This window comes from Ochotona curzoniae, unplaced genomic scaffold (assembly GCF_017591425.1).
Source record: "Ochotona curzoniae isolate NIBS_2020 unplaced genomic scaffold, NIBS_Ocur_1.0 scaffold_1852, whole genome shotgun sequence".
Classification (NCBI taxonomy): Eukaryota; Metazoa; Chordata; class Mammalia; order Lagomorpha; family Ochotonidae; genus Ochotona; species Ochotona curzoniae.
In genome coordinates this window covers 42,482,797-42,507,584 of record NW_024467087.1, presented here as the reverse complement: position 1 = coordinate 42,507,584, position 24,788 = coordinate 42,482,797, and positions in this window count along the sequence as shown.

Sequence of the window (24,788 nt, the reverse complement as noted above, 5' to 3'; positions counted from 1 at the left end):
TCTCCTGTCGGTGTTTCATGCCTAGACCTTCTCCCAGTCCATGTTACTTGTTCTGCTGGCTGGAGCATTCAGCATCTCTAATCACTAGGAAAACAAAAATCAAAAGCACAAGGTTATTACCTCTCACTATCATTAGAAAGTGTTTTAATCACAACAAAATAAAACTGTTACAACTATATGTACATATTTAAGACATTTCCAACTATATATTATTAAACAAAAGGGTATCCTTGTCCACAGCAAGTGCTGGCCACTGGGCCAACCTCCATTGACCTGGCTGTAGATGTGAAGCCTCATGGGAGCCTAGGGATACGAGCTTGTAGGGTTACTGGGGGATAGTGCCAAAGGGGGTGTGCAGGGCTACCACATCTGTTGGCCTGCATGTGACCTGGATTAAGGGAAAAGCCATCCTTGGCTAACTAACTGTACCCACTATTGTATGCGTGAGTCAGAGTAAGTACAGATTGCTTGAGCTTTACTACAGCATTGACTGGTAGGTACTTGGACTAGGGGCAAGTCCTGTTAAGCTAGACCTCACATCCACCTGGAGAGTGCAAGATCCAGTACTGGGAGTTTGCCCAATAGGGAAAACTTTGGGATCTCTCCGACGGGCAACATTGATCTGTGTGAACCGTATGAGAGAATTATCTTGCTAATTTCCTAATATTGCTCTCATATGAACAATGTACATATATTTGAGAATATCATGTGCTACATAATAAATACAGAAAATGTTATTTGTCAATGTAACATACAATGTTGCTACAAAAAATTGTCTCCGCCATTGGAGTTTAATTAATATTTCTTATATTTCATTACCTTCTGTCTATTTGTATTACACTTAGTCTTTATACATAATGGAAATGCTGAATTCCGTAAAATATAACTGCTAATATGATCACATCTGTTCCTTTAATTTGTTGAATTAAACTATTGTATTTGATCTCATAATACTGAAGAATCCTTTTTCTTTTCTATCTGGCCGTAATTTAGCTATTTCCAATATCAAAATATTGAATATTCTGATATTTAGAATTTTTGAAACTGTACTCTAAATAAGATTAGTGCATAGTATTCTTTTGGTATTATATACAATTTAAATAATAGAGGCCTATTGGCTTTATGATTTGGATTTTTATCCATTGCCTTGAATGGCTTAGATATTGTTTTTTTCTTTTTCTTACTTTTAATTTTGTTTTAAAAAGTTATTTTTATCTGCCTTTCAAAATTTACATGAGACCCAACTATGAAGTAGTCAGCATTCCTAAATTTCAGGGCTGCATTTTTGTATTACATTTTCTGTGAATTTGTGGAAATAGCATAAATATGAATAATTCATGACCTGCAAATTTTACAATGTTGAGTACATTCATTTTATTATTTGTATTGTTCAGATTCTATTTTATTATTCACAAATACATCAGATTTTGAGTGTTTCAAAGTCTTTCAGTTTAATAGTTTTATCAAGCCTCCTAGATTTTGCATTTTCATTTGATAAATCTATTACATTCATGGCGCGTAGGGTTTTGACTGTTACATCAACTTTATATGAAACAGACATTTTATAGTTAGCAGTTTTAATCATATTTAACTACACTCTGTTAAATATTCTACCTTTTTTCTATGTATTTTAAAACTTTATCCCATCCCTTATTTTCTTTTCATCATGTTTTTCTTTAACCTCAGAAGTGTAGAATCATATTTATAAATTTTTATTCATTTATCATTGCTAGATTTCATCTGTACATGGTTCGTCAGTATCTACTTTCTCATGAATTGCTGATATAATAAACACCCACAAATCTACCATCAACATTAGAAGTAGAATATTAAAGTTTGTGTCTGGGTAGGTGCCTTTATAACTCCTAATAAAGACAACCATCAATTCTTGGTTTTTGATTCCCTTGTATTTTAAAGAAAAGAAACATACATCTATACAATGCATGTCTGTTTTTGATTTTTATAATAATTGAATCATTACCGAGTTCGTCATCAGTCCTTTTAGTAATAAGATTAAGCAACATTTGTTTATTTTTGTGGCTTATTGAGATCGCATTATATTGATATCTTAAAACATACCCATTCCTTTGTTGATAAACTTGTTCACAGTTTTCCTTCAGTGTAATGGAGTGAAATCAGTGGATGCAGGTTTATATGTATATCATCTTTAGAGATTGATGCAAATTTTTTTCATGTAAAATTTTTGCCACAAACTTATAATAATTTACCTCTTCATACAGTTATCTTACTCACATTTTTAAAAAGATTTTTTAAAATTTTATTGCAACAGCAGATTTACAGAAAGAGAGAAAGAGAAAGATCTTCCAGGTGTTAACCCCCTGAATGGCTACAAGGCTTGAACTTAGCCAGGAGAAAGCCAGAAGATTCTGCCCAATCTCCAATGCTGGTACAGGATGATTTCACAGGCCATAAGCAGGGAGCTGATTGGGACGTGGGACAACCAGGAGAGAAGCTGGTATCCACATGGGATCCCAAAACTTTCAAGAAGAGGATTAGCTAATTGAGCCATTGTGCCAGGCCCCTTACTGATATTTTTATGCACAAATAGTCATATTTAATCTCATCATTGTAAATACAATTCACATCTTCAAATTACTAAGGAGCTTTGGCTTCTATTCAAATATTTACAGTTAAAATTTTATATAAAATTTCTGCATATTCCTTCTTCCACTTTTCTAATATATTCCATATTTATTGGAAAAATACTCCTGTCATGTATGTGTATTGCTATAATATATTTACATCAATTTAATTTCAAGAATTAATTAAGGTTAAATGAGTTTATAAGGGTGCAGGCCTGATCTGAGAGAATTTGTATGTGCAATGGAGAATGACAGCCTTCATGGAAACCGAATTTGCTAGCACCTTGATTTTTGTATGCATTACACTCCAGAACTGCAAGAAATATATTCATTATATAAGGCATTCAGTTTGTTATCTTCTCAGAAATGTGGAAACTCAAATATACATCCCTTATTTTGATACCAAGTTGCTAACAGTAGTTGCATCCTGCCTCTAGACTGGAGTTCTCACTAGGGAGGACCTCCTATATCACAGTAATTTTCACTGGAATTTGATAACAGTATTTCCTATGGTTGGCCCTATAGTTAGTATTGATTTTTTATTATGATTTACTTTTAATTATACCAATATTATTTGTTTATCCTCTTAGTCTTGCTCATATCTCACAAATGAATACTATAGAATGAATTGTTTGCAATGCGAATCCTTTTGGGCATCCAACAAAGAATTCTCCTGGGGTCTTTTTAAACACTAAGAAAATATAAACACTAGGATTAAAAGCATTTTGTTTACCATGTCAGTTGCCACTTCATAGTAACTAAGAAAAAGGATAATATTTAGGATTTTCTTTCCCAAATTTATAACCTGTTTTAAAGTATTCTGATATATTCTCTAACTAAATGAAACTCTTCGCCCTTCTCTTCAAATGGCTAAAATGTAGAGATTGTCTTGCCCTCTAAACAAAATTCAGTTTGGATATCACAGATGAAAGAAAATCGGTGTATTTGGTACATTTAAATGGACCAAGAAATCCCAGATATGTAGTGCCCTGCAGAGGCAGAAAGGAATGTACATTTAAGATGTTTGAAAAGCTTCAACAAGTTTGATAAGCTTGCATAAGGATATGAGATGAAAATAAATCAATAACTTCTGAAAAAAAGAGTATATAACAAATAAATTCAGTTTTAAATTAAGCACTGATTTAGATATAGCACCAGAGAACCCATTTACCTTGCAGCTATTGAATTCAATTGGACAATGAAGAAAATGCCTATAGTAAAGCAGATACACTAACAATTACACTTCTAGCAACAAGTTACTATGATATTTTCACTGGGAGTATGCAATGATTTCTTCAGTGGTTTCTAAAGTGGAAGGATGACAGCAGAAGGCAAAGCAAGAAATACTTCCATGCTTCATATGCCTAGATTTTATGTATGCATTTATGTACAGTAATCTATGATACAAATACTGTGTTTTCAAAGGTGAATATGAAGATGAGCTTCAGTAGGATATGTGGAATGTGTAAATGTATTATATTTGCTGTATTTGGTTGCTGGACAGTGGCCAACCTTACAAAATATGTTGTCTTCTGTCATTTTTTACCTGTCATCTCCCACTGAAATATGCTCTATTTCAGGTTTAGAGTCTGGTTTTCTTGACATAAGTTATTGATTTCTGTCCCATTCAATTTAGTTCATGTGAAAATGTTCATGATGTCTTGACATAAGTCTGTGGCTAATAATTGCATTGATCTATTGTGTCCTGGGTTAACTACAGGACAGTATCCAGATGATGGAAGAATCTGAAACTATTAAAATTTATAAGAGGAGCAATTTGACAGGGACAAATTAGATAAAGAATGCAAAGCATTTACAATGGTGACTAGCTATTGCAAGTACTCTAATTTTCATGAAATATTAAATAAAAACACACTCAAATTAGGCAATCATATAACATGCTCATTTCAGGATTGCAATTAATTTTATGTTTAACATTACCATATATCAAATTTTCTTTTTATTACACTGTTAGTAGAATGTCCAGCCAACAGATGTGTGTTGTATTTTTTACACTTGCCTCCACTCAGATAGCTACTGCAACACAAAGTACAGTTTAGTTGCATCTTGCTACAAAGCTACCTTTGTGTTTTCAATTTGTAGTCCCAGCATACTCAGTTCTTAGTCCTCAAGCACTTAAATGCTAAATATAGTGTCTATTTAAAGAAAAAAAAAACTTCCCTGCCTTTTATATTTACCTTGAATTTTTCTTGTTATAAAATTTATTACTAGCATTTATATTAACTTAATGCTTATCTGATAAAAGGAATATTCTAAAACAAAGAAAAAAAGAAAAATATTGTATGCGTTTTACCTCTGAATACTACTAGTGTCATTAAACTACATTAAATATCATATACATTAAGTATGTGAACAAAAATCAATGTATCATCCCCATGTTCAAACACGAACCTAGATATTTTCCACAGGTGGTATGGGTTGGATTCATAAATTTTGAAGCATATTCACATAGCCCTAAGAAAAAATATTAAGATTCAACCAGATATCTTAGTGATATATTGAGGAACTACAGGAACTATGAGATTAAGAATATGAACTAATGTATATCTATGATTAATAAGAAATCTAAATATTTTAAGAGTCAGAAACTGAAAAATACCCTAAGAAATGTTTGGAGGCTGTAGATTTCTGTGACTGAGAAGAGTTAGGTAACAAACTAATTGAAGGAAGTTAGCCTCTATGTCTAAATCCTCTTTTAAAAACTTAGTTTTTGTATAGACTATCAGTAAGGTAGGTACAATGCTTTCCATAAGCATCATCAATAGGATTAGAGTCACCTTTCCAACATGTCATTAAAAATGTTGATGTATCCCTTTATTAGTCAAAGAATTGAAAACTGCTTTAAAGAATGAAATTATACTATTTACAACTAGATGCTCCCAATTAGAGACCATTATGCTCAGTGAAATGAGTCAATCACAAAAGAACAAATACCATGTGTTCTCTCTTACATAAAGAAATCAGCATGGAAAGTGTAACTTTAATAATCCAATCCGTACTGTTTTTTGTTGGCTTGTTTGTTTGGCTGTATCCATGTGTTTTGATGTTTTTATTTCAGTTTTCCAAATAATTTCTTTTCTCTTGTCAAATTCACCACTGGTTCTTGGATTACATGGTGGCATAATTTTCTCCCAAGACACCTTTGTGTTTTCTTTTTGTCACTTATGTTTTACTCAGTGGTGCGTTTTTTTCATGGTACTGTAATTTGTTGTTGTTGTTGTGGCTGTTCCAACTCATACCAGTTGTTGATCTTGTTTCATGGATTCTCAATTATGGAAATGTATAGTGATGGAGTAATTGGGTTTATCATTTACAGATGTGGGGGAATAACGAAACATGCATCCCTGCTTCCAGACGAAAGATGGATTCCCAATGAAATTGTTGGACATGTGTAGACAATGGGATGCTGGACTGTCTGACATTGTCTGTACCAACAATGTCAGGGTACACTCAGATAAGAAACTGGTAGAAGTATGATTCCTTATGAAGGACTACACTATTGTGGTAAAATGAGGAAAATCTGTCGGGGGTGGGAGTTTGCGGGGGGGCGGTAATTCAAGTCTACACAAATTTGTAGCACATAGTTCAGAATTCAATATAAAAACATATTTAAAAAGAAAACCTCTTTGAATAGATGGGGCAGTGGCAATCTGCTTCACTACATTTTTATTAATTTGTTTAAAATATTGTTTAAATAGCATCTAAATTTATTGTCACAGCAAAATACAGACTAGCGTTTGATGATAGTATTATACTTTTTTTTTCGGAGAATTTGGTCTATTAAAGAAAGATACCAACTTGTAAATACAAGATATATAGTTGAGTAATTGTACTTATATTTGCAGCATCAGGTTGAAATCTTTTTTTTAAGTTTATATGCAGATTAAGATCATGTAGATTGAATACTCTGTAAACACAAGAATATCCTTTCTTGGATTACTATTTATTCTAATTAGCAATGTGATCCATAATAAGTTTGCAATAAAAATGTGAAGGGTAAATCTAAGACAATAAAACTCAGCAAACATTTCAGAAATTTAAGTTTTCAAGGAAAATCAGATTTGAATATTTAAGCCAAACAAATATAAATGTAATTTAAAATATTTATTATGTTTAAATTGTCATAAAGCATTCTTTGAAGTAATTTTTATAATTAGCTAAAACATGAATACAATCATACTTGAAAATTAAGACAAAAATAATAACTAGATTTTAGTAAAGCAAAAATTACTTTTATAGCTAGTAGAAACGGTGTTTAATATTTTCAAGATTGCCAAGATTGGCTTCAAGGGAAAAAGATCATCAGATTTGAGAGACAGTCAATATTTGCTAACGGTTCATGCACCATTTGTGCTCTCTCTCTCTCTCTCTCTCTATATATATATATATATGTATAGATATATATATATGTATATACATATGTGTGTGTGTGTGTGTGTGCATGTGTGTGTTTCTATATATCTTAATTTATTGATTTCTTGCAGGAACAGAGCAAAAATAAGCTATGGTAATTTTTGTAAATATAAAGTTATTAGCGCTGTTAGATGCTCAAACAAAAACTTGAAGTTTCCAAATATTACAAATGAATCATTTATATAGTAGTAATTGTTTTATTCATATCTATTAGGGGATCACAAAATGAGTAAGTGAGAGAGAGAGAGAGAGATCCCATTCGTTAATCAAATGTCAATAATTGCTAACTGGAAGGGGGGATGGGAGCCAAATCTGAGAGTCATAAAAATAACCCAGTTGTTTCAGGTGTGTTGCGGAAACCCAACTGATTGAACCATCACTGCATATCTCCAGTTCTGCATTATCAGGAAGTAGAGCCAAGAGCTGGAGATTGGAATCGAAATTAAGTACTTTGCTATGGAACGTGCAGATGTAACTCTTTCTTAAGTATCTACTCCCTTATATATACATCTTTATCATACTTAGTTAACACTTTTACCAATTAGGTAACGTAGCAAAATGATTATGAGCTTGAGCTTTCGAATCCAAATTTCTGGAAACCAGGATATATTGTTTACTTAAATGACAAGTTACTAAACATTGATGAGGCTCGTTTTTTACCTTAGAAATAAAGACAATAGAAATACATACATGTAATAACCAATATAATTCTTCTCAAGTGCTTTGAATACTTTCTTTTACAGAGACATTATATTGGGTGTTATATCTATTAACTTTTGCTAAGACATATGAGAAGAGCCTGCTGCTGGGGTATAGCATGTTGAGTCTCAGCTTGTGATGCCTGGAACCCACACAGGTGCCAGTTCCTGTCCTGGCTGCTCCTTTCTGACCTAGTCCCCTGCTGATGTCCTGGGAAAGTGGTGAAGGATGGCCAAAGTGCATTGGACCCAGAAACCGTGTGAAAGACCCAGAATAAGCTCCTTGTTTCAGGAAAGGCCAGCACTGGTGATTGTGTTTATTTGGAGAGTGAACCAGTTGGAAGTCTCTCCTTTCTGTGTAACTCTACCTTTAAAGTAAAAAAGCAAATAAGTAATAAAAGGTGGAATATGAGAAATCTAGCCTACATTTACTCCCAATAAGCCTAGTTCTAACTCCTAAATTTACTTGATAGTAAACTGATGATTTAAGAATTAATTCTAGGCGTTGGCATTGTGCTGTGATAGAAAAAGCCACTGCCTGGAGCACTGGTATCATATATAAGCTCTGATTCAAGTCCTGCTTGTACCACTTTCTATTCACTTCCTTGCTAAAACGCCTGGGAATGTGGTGAAAGATGGCTCAAACACTTGCACCTCCACACTAGTGTGGGAAACCCCAAAAGCTCCTGGCTCCCAGCTTGAGCCTGGCCCAGCCTTGGCTGTTGCAACCACCTGGGAGAGTACAACAGATGGCAGATCTCTTTGTCACTCCCTCTATCTCTGTAACACTTTAAAATAAAATAAATAAATCTTTAAAAATAGTAAAAAAAATGATTGTATAATTTGTAAAATGATTGTTTTTTCTCTCTCTTAAAAAATTAAAACAATTTAGTGTATACCTCTAATCTTGTTTTGGTTTTCCTATTTCTGTATTCTTAACTTGAATTTATTCCATGATGGACTAGCGAATATGTTGCTGGTTGACCTTGTTGTAGAGGTCACAGATGCTAAATTTTATGAGTACTTGTCTATTTGACAATGTTTTATGCCCTATAATATAGTGGTCGTTAACCACAGTGACTATTGAACACTTGAAATATGGTTAGTTGCACTGAGCTGTGCTGATAGGTATGAAATTAAAACATAATTGCAAAAACAGCTTATGTGTAAAATATTTTGTTTATAATTTACATGAATTTCATATTGAAATGATATTTTGTATATCTTCTTATAAATAAATTATCCAAAGTGTGTGAGTTGTTACCTTTTTCAATATTTTATTTGGGACATCTCGGATTACCCTAAGGTATTACTGGAAAGTATTAGAGTTTCATGTTGACTCACAAATAGAATTTTTCAAGTGCCTTGATAATTATGTTCGGATGCACGTAGAATCAGTTCTTTTTTTATCTTGGAAAATCCACAAATTTGCTCAGAAATGGCTTCATGTTGAAATGAAGAACTCCCACTTTGGGAGTTAACCAGCATAACAAAGTATCTGTGTCTCCTTCTCTCTCTTTTACTACTTCATATAAACATAAATAAATCTTCAATAATAATAATGATAATAATAATAAATACCAACATTCAATATTAGAGAACTATGTTTATGGCCTAAGTTTGAGGCAGTGCATTTTAGTTTCTTGCTTTTCTTTCTTGATCTCATATTCTACATCATTTCATTAAGGATGTATTTTTTACAACAAAAATCCATAGTAACTTATTGTCTGTTTTTGTTTAATTGATAATTTAGAGGATCTGGAACTTACTGATATGCATTTGACTGAATAAAGAGGTTTTTAATATTTTCAATAGCATTCAAAGAATGAGTTAAAACAATTTTTTTTTATTATTCTATCATTTAAAACTCAATGTGTTTCAAAGGCAAAGACAGAGAGATGCACAGGTTGGGGGGAGAGAGAAAGAGAAAAAGAGAGGGAGAGAGACAGAATCTTCCATAACTCAATTCATTTCCCAAATGTGTGAAACAGTTGAGATGAACCAGGCCAAAACCAGGAGGATAACGACTCCATTGCGGTGTGCTTTGTGGGGTGATGGAGGCTCAGCGATCCTTGTTACTGCTTTCTCAGCTGCACTAGAAGAAAGTTATGAAGGAGGCAGAATAGACAGGAATCAAACAAGTACTCTGTTAAGAGATAGGAGCATTCCTGGTGGTGGTTTATTCTGTATTTCGATAAAATCCTACTGTTATGTATATGAATATATACATATGCTCAATTTTCGACTTATTTATACAAATATGCATATTAAAGATATTGAAGTTTGCTCATACAACTAAAACTTATTTATTCTTTTAATCTATTTAGCAGAAACATTATAAAATATACTGGTAGAATTTATAAGAATGTTATCAGGTTGTATACTTTTTTAAAAAGTTTTATTTTATTTTTATTGTGAAGGAGCAGAGACAGAAAGGCAGATCTTCCGTCCGATGATTCAGTCTCCAAGTGACCACAACAACCGGTGCTGTGCTGATTGGAAGCCAGGAGCCAGGAACCTCCCCCAGGTCTCCCATACGGGTGCAGGGTCCCAAAGCCTTGGGCTGTCCTCGACTACTCCCCCCAGGCCATGAGCAGAGAGCTGGATGGGAAGTGGAGCTGCCAGGATTAGAATTGGTGCCCATATGAGATTCAGGCTTGTTCAAGGTGAAGACATTAGCCACTAGGCCACCATGCCAGGCCCAGGTTGTATATTTATTTTTTAATTGCCTCAAATGAAAAATTTAAAAAGCCTCCCCAAAACTTGTCTTTATCTTTCTGTCACTGGCAAGAGGAAGAGAATTGACAGAAAACCTCCTGGTGTTTTTAATTAATTAATTAATTAATTTTTTGCTAGGACTTGAAAGACCAAATTATTTTCAGCAACATTAATAAGAAAAATAATCCAGATACTTTACATTAAAATCAAAAGTAAAATGAAAACATTCTAAGATCAATTATGGTCCTTCTGGCGAGATTTTTTTTATTATATGAGGGAAAAAATTATATATAATATGTTGCATTAATTATATAAATAATATATGATTATATATTATAATAGATAAATATATACCCTATATTGAGAATAAACTGACGATTCTTATACAACACTGAAACAGATATCTCCCCTCACATGGGCAAAAGCTTAAAATAGATCCTCACATTAAACAGGTGCCTGAATAGGAAAAAGCATTCGGCTAGTCACTCAGAATCATTGATCATCAGAGAGACGCAAAGTTGTTAGAATGAAATAAAACCCCTGCAGCACCCCCTCCATGCATAAACATTTTCTGTAGATTCATAACATAAATACTAGCATACAACATAAATACTAGCAAACATGTGGAACAACCTGAAATAAATTGTTACATCACTTCAGAACACTGCTTAGTAGTATGTCTGAAACACGGAACATGGCTTACTCCATGAACCAAGAGATCCAATTTGGTTATGTAACTGACATGATGTTGCTATGTCCACCAAAAGAATCGTGTAAGAAGGCTCGGGCATCTGCATTCACAGAAGGGCAAAATCTGATGCATTCAAACTTCTGAATAGTTGTGGAATGAAGTAAGGGAGAGCAACGAAAATGAAGGAGCCCTGTCAGACACAACAACATAGTTGAACCTCACACATTGCTAAGCTGGAGAACACACATACAAAAGGACACAAAACATAGGGGATGACCTAGAAATCCAATCTACTGATCTAAGTGGCTGGTACGAGGCTGCATACGTACGTAAAAAGTCGTCCTTCTGCACACTTGAAGATTTATGCACCTTACCTAATGTTATACCTCCACCAACCAAGGTGAAAAATACCACACCATACATCCTCATTTTGTGACAACGAAAAGGCTAACGCGGTTTTTCTACAAGTGTTTCACCTGAAGGCCTATCCAGCTACTGTTCCTGAAGAAGCCGCTCCTCACGGGTGGAAGGCATTTCTTGGAGAACTCAGCTGGTGGACATTAAGAACAGCACACATTTCAGGCAGGGAAGGACTTGGGGGCTGGTGCAGGGGAAGAAAAAAAAAAAAAAAGCTTTTAAGGGAAGTCATTTTTAATTGAGCAGCTTCCAGAAGCTCAAAACCAGCTCATGCCCTGTTTACTGATGGATAAGTGCAGCATTCCTTGGGCCCGGCGCCATGGCCTAGCAGATAAAGTCCTTGCCTTGCATTCGCCAAGATCCCATATGGACACCAGTTCCTGTTCCTGGCGGCCCCACTTCCCATCCTGCTCCCTGCTTGTGGCCAATCTTCCGCTTGGTCTCTCCTCCTCTTTGTGTATCTGACTTTCCAATAAAAATAAATAAATATAAAAAAAAAAACAGTATTAATGACACAACTGCTTGACACAAGACGCTGCAGTAAACACACTCTCCAAATACAGTACTTTCATACTCAGTGCTTCTTGGTCCCCCTCTGAGGCATGCCAGGCTTAGGGCCCAGCCTACAGATGGAAAGTGAATGTTTCTATAGTGTTGCTTAACTTACTTACTTATGGCCACACAGCTGGTGAGGTGCCAAATGGAAATGCCAACTCCACTCGATCTGAAGGCAGAACCAGGGCTAGAAAAGGCTACTGCGGATGGATGGGTGGAGTTCAGGCCACGCCCTCACATTATGACGTCGTGGAACACTTGCGGCAGAGCCTGCCATGCTTCCAGGCCAGGCTGGTCCAACCTTCAGGCCCTCAGCAACAGTACAAAGTTGAGTCCGCAGCCAAATCACCAGCCAGGTACCTGTGAGCATGGCACTATCCCCCCACTCCCAACCAATTACCATGGGAAATCTGAAGTGTTTCAAGGATCTTCTAAACATTTGTTTTTCTAATATCAGGAACACACTGGAGGTACTTACCAGAAATAGGCGTGGACATTTCACACCCCATTTCAGGAAGAAGGAGGACCTGTGCAAACCACCCTCCACCCCTCCCGCAGCCTTCTTCCCCGTAGGCAGGAGGAAAGCAGGTTGTAATGTTATCAGCCTAGAGATGGGGAAAGCTTGTGGGGACAAGTTGCGCTATGGGAATGGAAGAAAAAATGTGTGGAGTAAAGCAGGAAGCAAGAAATACCTGTGACTGAAGTATGGGCCGCAAACACAGCCCTCCTACGGCCCCTGTGCCTCTTCTAATACCTCTGTTACTTAAAATAACAACAACAGTAATGATCAATATTTATTTTAAAAAACAAAACAGCTTTACATATAGAAAGAGAGGAACGAAAAAAAAAAAAAAATGACTCATCTTCTTGCTCACTCCCCAAATGGCTGCTAGCCTCCACTACTACTACTTTTTTTTTTTTTAAGATTTATTTATTTTTCTTACAAAGTCAGATATACAGAGAGGAGGAGAGACAGAGAGGAAGATCTTCCGTCAAATGGTTCATTCCCCAAGCGGCTGTAACGGCTGGAGCTGTGCCAATCCGAAGCCAGGAGCCTCCTCCAGGTCTCCCAAGCGGGTGCAGGGTCCCAAGGCTTTGGGCCGTCCTTGACTGCTTTCCCAGGCCACAAGCAGGGAGCTGGATGGGAAGTGGAACTGCTGGGATTAGAACCAGTGCTCATATGGGATCCTGGCACGTTCAGGGCGAGGACTCTAGCCACTAGGCCACGACGCTGGGCCCCACTACTACTTTTTAAACAACCTGCTAGAATCCAATTTTTCCCCATAAATCTACTGTATGGATCACTAAGAGGTGTCCTGTTTAAATTTGATCAAATTACTTCTACATTTTAAACCCTCAGTATTTTGATCAAAATAATGTGGGAACTTCTTAATCGAGTATAAAAGTCCCCGTCTGAACCGGTAGTCTTATTTGACAACATTCTTTCCTCACATTTGTATTTTTCAGTAGTATCGTCTTTCTCAAAAACACGTAACACATTTTAAGACCTTAGACAAAATTCTACTAGTATTGTTATCGCTTGTTTCATGTGTTTGCTTTGTGTGCTCAACCAGCTTGTGAAGACAGGATCCATTCCTGGATCGTTGGGACAACTGAGAGATTCCCCCAAAGAAGAACACATACATTCTTGGCTCAGGTGCTGAAAACATTGAGAACCTAAATAAAATAATGAAAGTGATGCACAAGCTATTGGTTTAGTGCTGAGATGGGCTAAATTGGAATACTAGTGTTCTGCTAGTAGAGACGGAGATATATTCAATGAATCTCCCAATTCACCAGACTTATCTATGCAGTTAGTCACTCCAAGCCCAGAGTCACCCATTCCACAAAGAAACATGGCTCAGTCGGGATTTAGGTAGGGAAGAGCAGAACTGGCAATTCTGGGAGTGGGAGCAGAAGGGCAGGAGGCAAATCAACCTAAAAGAAGCAAAAAAGGTGATACTGTTTACTCATTCCTGATTACTACTTCCAAATATAGCATTCAAATGTGCCAGTCTTGGTTCTTAGTCATCCGGATATAACAAGTGGAGAGAGGGGCAAGATGTGTTTAAGCAAAAATCCTTCTTCATGCTAACTTGAGGGTCGGAGGTTCTATTTATTTCACTTATAAAATTATTAATCTTTCTGTTTTTCAAGGTCTATTTGATGGTTTTGAGAAAGTAATGAACTTAATGTTAAATGTATAACCAACTAGAGGAAGCCCAGCCTAGAAAATTAAAACAATTTCAGTAAAGTCAATAAAAGAAATAATTGTTAACCAAGGAGAGGTTTTGAGAACATGCTTTCAACAAGTATGTACTTTTTCTTAAGGTATCTGGTATTAAGCCTGGGTCCCTAATGAATTGCTGGCTTCTTGTAGTGTCTTATAAGAAGAAAGAATAGCTTACAAGTAAAAGACACACCTTGTTTTGACAAGGTGGAATGAAAAATGTGTGGATCATCTTATGCTAGGTGGATATACATCTTAAAAAGCTATTAAACAAATAAATATTTAACAAACGTTGTTATCACATATATTCAAATGCAATATTTCTCTGCTACTGATATTTCTTTCAAGAGTAGGAAAATCGGCTGCTGGAGTTTTGATCAACCAACAAATGGACTATGCCTTGGCTATATTATCATAAAATATATTTTTATAATTACTTAGAGGCATATTGAAATTGCGTTTGATTTTGCTATTTTAAATGTCATGTTTCAACAGAATATTATCAGTGCTCTCTGAAGCAAGCAATTGTGCTTGTTATTTTAGCACTTTGATTTATTGGACATTAACCCCTTAAATGCCAACCTGATATTTGTATTCCTTACATGCCTCTAGGCTCAGGTCAGAGCTTCAATTTTACTTTGGCCATTCCAGTAATAATTACTGGAAATACTACTTAAACTTACTATTGAATTTCTCTGTAAAGATTTAAGCCTTTCTCTTTCTCTGTAGTTATTGTCATGAATTTAGCTAGGGTGTATAATTAATGATGTACATTATTGGGTTGAACATGTAGAGGCTATAATATTTTATTTTTATATATTTGTAGAATTTGTATAATCTGTGGTAAGGTACATTGAGAATGAAAGGTAAGAAATTCATTTCAATAGTTATTAATTGAATTTTCCTTTATGTAAGGGATATAAATCTGGGTTCTTGAACAAATAGATTGCTTTCCCCTAAATAACTTTAATTCCTATTGAAATGTTTATGACAAATTTACGAATGCAATATAATATGAACATGGTAAATTCCATGAATTACTACACAGTGCTCATATCTTCAGAACTATTAAATAGTTGCTCAGAACCAGGGAGATCACATCTGATTACTAGGATACTATAGTTAAGAAGTGTTTTGTAACAACACATTCAGAGTACATATGTAGAAACCATCTGTCAGTGAGGTCACCATTATTATAGGGAAAGCTGGTACTAATAGAAAAGAAACAGTACCAGAAATAATTTTTAGTGTATATTAGAATTTTTACAACTAAATAATGTAATAGGTACTAACGGTGGCAGGATACATATGAGAACAAATGAAGATTGAAAAGAAACTGTGGAATGTATCCAGAAAGAGAAAAAATAGCTTAAAATGCCTACAGAATGATATGCAAATGGTTGAAGACTGCAAAAACACTAAACATAATTGGTCAAAGGCTTTACCTAGCACATTGTTTCATATCTTTCTTTAGCCAAGTGTAATGTTTTTTTCTTCTTTTATAAGATGAGAAGTTTTCCAGATGTCTGATTCCTATTGGATATCAGTGAATCATATGAGTTGTAGTTTCAATTAAAATAATATTTTTTACTAGGTAGAGAGTAATAAGGCTAGATGAAATATTGCTTATGTATTTCTTTGGTATTTATAAACTGGTTATTTCAATAGAAAATTCCAGGCCTTTAGTCGATTCTATGTACGGTTGACAATGATTTTTATCCATATACTTTCTACATATATTAGCATGATATATATAGATTACTGAGCACAATCAATGCCATTAAACTTGCCATTAAATTAACACTGAGCTATATAGTCACCATCTAAAGAATTAGCAATAAAATATCTATCACATATCCCTTGGTTTTCTTGAGATTTCTAACATTTGTTTTCTTTTTTTTTTTTTTTATTGTTGCTTACACTGTATTATGTAGTACAGTTTTATAGGCGCTGGGGATTCCCCCCACCCCTCCCCATACCCCTCCCCCCGTGGTGGATTCCTCCACCTTGCTGCATAACCATAGTTCAAGTTCAGTTGAGATTCATTGCTTGCAAACACATGCCTAGCATAAAGTTCAGCGTCTTATTGTCCAGATAAGTTCAGTGGCCTCCTGGGGAGACCTTCTATGGTCTGAAGATAGGTCTAACAGAGTAAAGATCCGGTCAGTTAAAAGCCCCAACAAGGCCTCAATATCAATATACAACATTATGGAATTAATTGACATAGTATTGGGTAAACAATATGTTAAAAATAATGCAAGTTCCATTCTTCGAAACATCTGGGTTGAGACAGCATCTATGACACGTTCAAAAAATAACAAACAACCAAACAATAAATTACAGGTTAAATCAAGGCAAACATGTGGTATCTAATCTTTTGGGATTCGCTCATTTCCCTTAGCATTATAGTTTCCAGTTGTGCCCATTTAGCCACAAAGAACTGCATTTTGTTTTTTTTAATAGCTGAGTAGTATTCCATGGAGTAGATGAACCAAAGCTTTCTTATCCAATCTTCTATTGATGGGCATTTCGGTTGCTTCCATGTTTTTGCAATTACTGATTGTGCTGCAATGAACATAGGGATGCATGTTGGTTTGTCGTAAAACAGGTGTTTTGGATATATTCCTAGGAGTGCTATTGCTGGGTCATATGGCATGCAGATTCCGAGTTGTTTGAGTGTTCTCCAGACTGATTTCCATAAAGGCTGTACCAATTTGCAGCTCCACCAGCAGTGGAGTAGGGTTCCCTTTTCCCCGCATCCTCGCCAGCAAGCGTCGTTGGTGTTCTTGTTTATGTGGGCCAATCTTACTGGTGTTAGGTGGTACCTCATCGATGTTTTAATTTGGATTTCCCTTATTGCTAGGGAGCTGGAACATTTTTTCATATGTTTGTTTGCCATTTGGACTTGTTCCTTTGTGAAATGTTTGCCCATTTCCCGTGCCCATTTCTTGAGTGGCTTGTTTGTTTTGGTTTTTTGGTTGTTTTGAAGTTCTTTGTATATCCTGGAAATTAGCCCCCTATCGCCTATATCGTGTGCAAAGATCTTCTCCCACTCTGTGGGTTGCTTTTTTACTTTGTTGATTGTTTCCCTTGCTGTACAGAAGCTTCTTAGTTTGATGAGGTCCCATTTGTTTATTCTGTTCTCAACTGCTATTGCTTTTGGTGTCCTTCTTAGAAAGTCGGAACCTACTCCTAGGTCTTGCAGTGTATTTCCTACATTTTCTTGCAAGAGTTTGAAGGTTTCTGGATGTAGGTTTAGGTCTTTTATCCATGTAGATTGGATCTTAGTGTATGGTGATAGATGTGGGTCTATCCTTTTGTTTCTACAGGCTATCAGCCAGTTGTCCCAACAACATTTACTAAAGAGGCCTTCCCACTTGCTTGAGCTATCATTGGTCTTTTTGTCAAAGATTAATTGGCTGTATTTGTGTGGGTTCCCTTTTGGTGCTTCTATTCTATTCCATTGATCTTCCTTTCTGTCTTTGTGCCAGTACCAGGCTGTTTTGATAACCACTGCTCTATAGTATGTCCAGAGGTCTGGGATTGTGATTCCCCCTGCTAACCTCTTATTTTTCAGGATGGTTCTAGCTATTCGTGGTTTTTTGTGTTTCCAGATGAACTTTTGAATCATTGTATCCAGTTCCGTGAAGAATGTTTTGGGCAATTTGATTGGAATTGCATTGAAAATGTATATTGCTTGTGGTAGTATAGACATTTTAATGATATTGATTTTGCCTATCCAGGAGCACGGGATGTTATTCCATCTTTTGAGGTCTTGTTCAATTTCCTTTTTAAATAGTTTGTAGTTTTCTTCGAATAGGTCTCCTACGCTTTTGGTTAGATTTATTCCCAAATACTTCATACTTCTCTCTGTTATTTTGAATGGTATCCTGTTGGTTAGATCTTCTTCCATCTTGGTGTTATTTGCGTACACTATGGCTGTTGATTTTCGTTCGTTAATTTTGTACCCTGCCACTCTGCCAAACTCTCGTATAAGTTCTAGCAGTTTCTGTATTGAGTCTCCTGGTTTTTCTATGTATAGGATTATGTCATCTGCATATAGTGAAAGCTTGACTTCTTCGTTTCCTATACGTATGCCTTTGATTTCTTTTTCTTGTCTTATGGCCTCTGCAAGTACCTCTAGGACTATGTTGAATAGCAGTGGTGATAGCGGGCACCCTTGTCTTGTTCCAGATCTCAGTGGGAAGGGTTCTAGCTTTTCTCCATTCAGTATGATACTGGCGTTGGGTTTTTCATAAATTGCTTTAATTATGTTGTGGATTTTCCCATCTATGCCTACTTTGGCTAGAGTTTTTAGCATGAAGAGGTGTTGGATTTTGTCGAAAGCTTTTTCTGCATCTATTGAAACTATTATGTGGTTCTTGTTTTGCAGTTTTTGGATATGGTTTATAACATTTATGGATTTCCGAATGTTGAACCATCCCTGCATTCCAGGGATGAATCCTACTTGATCCGGATGAATGATCTGTCTGATGATTTTTTGAATTCTATTGGCTAGGATTTTGTTGAGAATTTTAGCATCAATGTTCATCAGAGAGATAGGTCTGTAGTTTTCCTTCTCTGATGGTTCTTTGTCCGGTTTTGGGATTAAGGTGATGTTGGCTTCATAGAATGAGTTTGGGAGGGTTGCTTCCTCCTCTATTGTTTTGAAGAGCTTGTAGAGGATTGGGGTTAGTTCTGTTCGGAATGTTTTGTAGAATTCTGTAGTGAAGCCGTCTGGGCCTGGGCTTTTTTTCGTTGGGAGATCCTTGATGACTGTTTCAATCTCTACCTCGGTTATGGGTTTATTTAATTCTGCAGTTGCCTCTGGACTGAGTTTTGGTAAGTGGTGGGAGTCCAAGAACTTTTCTATTTCTTGGTGGTCCTCAAATTTGTGGGAGTACAGTTCTTTGTAGTAATTTCTAATTATTTTCTTAATGATTGCAGTGTCTGTTGTTATGTTGCCTTTTTCATCTTTAATGCTATTGATTCTCACTTTCTCTTGTTTTTTTTTTGGTCAATCGGGCCAGTGGAGTGTCTATTTTGTCTATTTTCTCAAAAAACCAACTTTTTGATTTGTTGATTTTATGTATAGTTTTTTTGATTTCTATTTGGTTTATCTCCTCCCTTGTTTTGATGATTTCTTGTTTCCTATTGTGCGTGGGACTCTTCTGCTGCTGTTTTTCCAGATCCTGGAGGTGTGTGGTTAGTTCCTGTATTTGGCGTCTTTCTTGGGCCTTGACATGCGCTCTGATTGCAATGAATCTACCTCTTAGCACTGCTTTGGCGGTGTCCCACAAGTTTTGGAATGTTGTATCAGAGTTTTCATTGGTTTCCATGAATTTTTTGATCTCATCTTTAATTTCTTCTCTGACCCATTGTTCGTTTAATAGCATATTGTTCAATTTCCAAGAGTGCCTATACTTCCTGGGGAGTTTTGAGTTGTTGATTTCCAGTTTCATCCCATGGTGGTCTGAGAGGGTACATGGTATGATACTAATGTTTTGGAAGTTGTTTAGATTCGCTTTATGTCCTATCATGTGATCGATTCTGGAGAAGGTGCCATGCACCGCTGAGAAGAATGTATAGTCTGTGGCCTTAGGATAAAAAGTTCTATATATGTCTACTAAGTCTAGTTGTTCTATTGTTTGTGTGAGCTCTGTTGTTTCTTTGTTGAGTTTTTGTTTCGTAGACCGGTCCATTGTTGTTAGAGGTGTGTTGAGATCGCCTACAAGAATTGTGCGGGTCAGTTGTATCATCTCTATGATCTTAGAAATATAGGAGGAATCAGATTTTTGTGATTACTGAATATAGCAAGAACAATAAAGTAAGCCTGTATCCCAGAGACTAAACTAAAGTGACAGGTCAAACTGTAAAGATTGAGGACACTCCAAGGATCAAATATATAGTAAGCAAGTAACTAAAATGATGGAAAGGGATACAGGAAGTTATATGACATTGTAAGTGATTATATATAGTATGAGTGAAAATCACCAAATAAAGAACCAAAACACAGCAAGTTAACTATCAGGTGAAAAAGTCTTTTGGTTAGTAGGTACTGAGATAGAAATAGCTTAAATTTACTTGGAAATTATCAGTTTTTCAGTTCATTGGGGCGATTTAGACTGTTAGTAGATAGAAACAGGGCAGTGGGGAGGGGACAGAAAGAGAGAGAATGAGAGAGAGAGAGAGTGAGACTTCCTATTGTCCACTGTCTATAATGGACTAAGACTTTTAACAGTTTTTTAAGGAGAAAGGTCATGGATGGTTACATCATTTTTTAATGGAGCTAGCCGCAGTTCTCAACAATTCTGAATTTTATGTAAATGCAAGAAATGTGATAAATAATCAGTAAATCCCACATCCCTCTGATTTCCTTATCCTCAGTTTTATCACCCTGTGAGTTACCTTATAAAATATGTCCTGTCCAAATACTGTTATACTTTCTTGCATAGAAATTTCTGAAGTGATATGCAAGCAGATACAGTTTATGACTTACAAGAAAGAACATTGATAGATTGAACTTATGCTCCTTCCTATAGGAAATAAACCATTCCTATCATCCTTAATATCTTCAAATGCAGTGTGATTAATGTTTTCATATAAAGCCTTAAACAATTGATTTACTATAATAAAACCTGGACTTATGTCAAGATTTAATATTCCATTAAGTGAAATGATTTAGGCTGCATGGAATTAATCAACCCACCTTGTTAACAAGAATTTTCCTCTTTGGAGGAAAATTAAGCACAATAGGCAAAAGAACTTTACTCTGGTAGCACAGAGACTACAATTAGTAATATAATTTTAGGTACAATCAGCTCCTGTTGAATTTGAACTTCTCTGGTATTTGCTTAGCTTTCAAATTATACTGACCTTCTCTGATCATTCTCAAATACTTAAATTTTTAGTATTAATATTCCCTAATTTTTTAATTCCTAGCTCTTAAAAATTTAACTATTTCCATAATATTTTCAAATGATACATTATAGGGCATGCATGAAGTCATGATTTTTACTTTCATAATGTGTAAGAAAAAGGAGTAAAGATAACTACTGGAATCATTTATGCCCCTCAAATGCTCTTGTTTACAAAAACAAACGAATTGTTTGTAATTCTCAAGATAGCAGCTTATAATTGTGTTTATGTCTCACTCTTGTGGTGATGATATTGCTAGTTATCTGGACTGTTATGTGGTATCAATAAATCTATTCTTGGATATGTATGAAATTCTTCAGCAGGGTAAAAATTACATCTCTTTAATCCACTAGATGGAGCAAAGTAGCCCTTCTAAGGTAAACTGTTTTCTCTGATTTTGCATATCCGGACCATACCTGGTCTTTACTCATGTAGATTTAAAACATTAAACTACCCACCAACCTGGACATTAGAATAGAAAAATTTGAGTAACAAAAGCTTTTACATAAATATTGTATATAATATGTTATATATAATATATAAAGATTATTATATTAATATATAATGTTATAATGTATAATATATAATATAATATTAAATAATTATATGCAATTGTATAACATAATATATAATATTATAATATATAATATATATTATTATATATAATGAAAAATCAAATATTACACATTCCCATAAATTTTTATAAACAAAAAAATATGAAAGTTTGAAACAGCAACATCTTTGCTATTTGGGTAAATGTGGTTCTTAGGATCATCTTGATGTTTTAGAGAGAGAGTGATGATAATGGTGAAATATAAATGATTGTCTGCAACTGAAAAATTCTGCTTTTTTGTAGGGAGATAGAGTCCACTGATATGATGTGAAAACATAATGTCGAATAAGTAGTTAAAGCACCATGAGTTTGATAGGCAGAGTAGATGTTTATATTAACAATAGTAATCTAATAAACTAAGATTCAATTCAATAGTTTTGCTCTAACATATCTGTTGAGAATTCAACTTTATAGTTTGCTAGGAAAAAAAAAATGGAGGAAACAATTTTTCTTTCACAGTACTCACTAGATACTGTACCAGGAAGATTGAATTTCATAACTCATGGTGTCTTAGTAACCTAAGGGTGAACAGAGATGAGCTGGATTTCTAGACATTATTTATGTAGTCCCCAGCACCTTTGCAAATAATTTCCTTAGCAAATTAAATCAATATCTGGCACTTTATGTGCTTTTAGGGAAGTCAGAGATTCTGATCTTAATAGCTGTGTCTCTGCTCCCCAGTTGTTCTCATTTCCACTCCAGGTAGACAAAACAGTTTCATCAAGTCAGGGTGAGAAGAATTGGGAAGAGAGTGGAACTGAAGGAGGCTGTTGTGGAATGAAGAAACTTCATCTTACTCTTTATATGTAGAAGGAGAAAATTAAGGTATTTGATGGTTCCTCTATTCAACAGCACTTATAAAAAAGGACAAATGCAAGTATACAAGCCTTCCTCTGTGTGTCAATCTTTTAACCTCATAAATATATTCCTTCCAAAACAGATTATTCTAAAGCTTTATAATCAATTTTCTAACACTGTCTTTTCCTGTTTCCTTTATGATTTACTGAACCAGTTCAATCTATTTGCCAGTGGCTATTCTTTTTCTTTCAAAAAGGAATTTTTTTTGTAACACCTACAAAGATGGTGCAGTACTTGAAATGAGACAGGTTAAAGCCATGATCACTTAAATCGCTATGACCTCAAATAAATAACATGGTTTTCAATGTATGTACTAGATATTTAAAAAGTAAACCAGGCCACTGTAGGTTCGCATTCCACTCTGGAAGATGGGGATCTCTTGATAGGTATAGTGTTAAACTGAACTGTCCATATCCAACAGAATTTAATTTTCTCTAATAGTACATTTGCCGGGGTTATTTGGCAACAATTTTCCTCTCAAAACTGATTTTCCAGCAATTTGATGCTGAGTTCATGAAATGTCATGCTACTACCTATCACATATGATCATTGCAAAGCCTCTTATGAAACAACTGGAAGAAATAAGTTATGAAATTGTATCAACCAGGGATTTTTTCCTTCTTAACTGAAGATGAGATTACTGATAGTTAACAGGGAAAGACTGCCTTAGTCCAGAGGCAGTAAAAAGATACAAATGGACTGCGGCACACAAAGGCTATGGAATTATCATGCATACAAAAGTAATCCATACAGGGGAAAAGCAAGTTTAAACAGGATCTCTAGACTTATTTGAAAGGTGAAAATTCAGGATGGTATATTTGTAGAGCAATAATTCACCTCTTTGCTTTTGAACATAATTATTTTTGTTGCCTGTGTACACAACCTAAATTAGTTTACTGCATCACAAAAGCCTAATACAGGATTATGTCTGATATCTCATATTCAAATAGAAGTCTTATCCAAATTATATATTTAAAAATTAGAAATCAATAACAAAATAATGGACCCAATTTAAAGTAAATCATACGCTTAAATGAAAAAGAAACACAAATAATAAATAAATAGTTTAAAAATTGACACCATTATTCACTAGGGAAATGGAATGTATAAGCACAACACACAAGCATCAGAATGATTAAAATTGAAAGTTATAAAAGCAATAACTGAATCAGGGAGGATATAGAAGTATAGGAATTTGCTGAAATAGTAAATGATACAAAAATTTAGCAAAGCTTTTTTTTGTGAGTTCTTATTCATTTTACTTTTTTATATTTTAGCATAGGTCAATAAAAAGTTTGGTTCTCTATAGGTTACATATACTTTTTCCCCCCTTTAGTTTATTTAATACTTATTTCTTTGCTCTTTATTTTGTGTGGCTTGAATATGATACATTTAAACATAGATGTATTGATATATATCCTGACCGCGGTTTACTAAGTTTCCATGACCAATGGTTGATTTATATTGCCAATTGTGGGGAATTTTCAGACATAATTTTTCAGATAATTAATTTCTTCTCCCTGAATTCCCATTCCATTTGTATTTCCATATTTGTCTTACAGGTTTTTTTTTTTTTTTTTTTTTTGCAACACTCTCAGTCTTTCTGATTATTTTTCAGCTATTATTTCAGATTTGGAATCTTCTATTGACATTTAATTTTTAATGTTTCTTTTAACACTAACACTTTTTGAAATGTATTTATTTATTTTATCATTCAATGATCCAGTTCCATAGGCTCCAGGATTCCCCTTCCCTCTTCCCAAATCCTCACTCCCCAACAAATTTCCCCCATGTCATTACAATAGTACAGTCTTTCACAATCAGTCATAAGTCCATCATTCTTCTGTTTAGGCGTATCCTGAAATTGTAGTCATGGACAGTGGCAGAGGCCAGCATCCTATTGTCAAGATACATTCAACATTTATTTTTTTAAAAGATTTATTTAAAAAAAAATGAAAGATAGGTGTTACAGAGAGAAGAGACAGAGTGAGAGGGAGAAAAGGTGAGAGACAGAATGATCTTACATCTGTTGGGTCACTTCCAAGTGGCAACA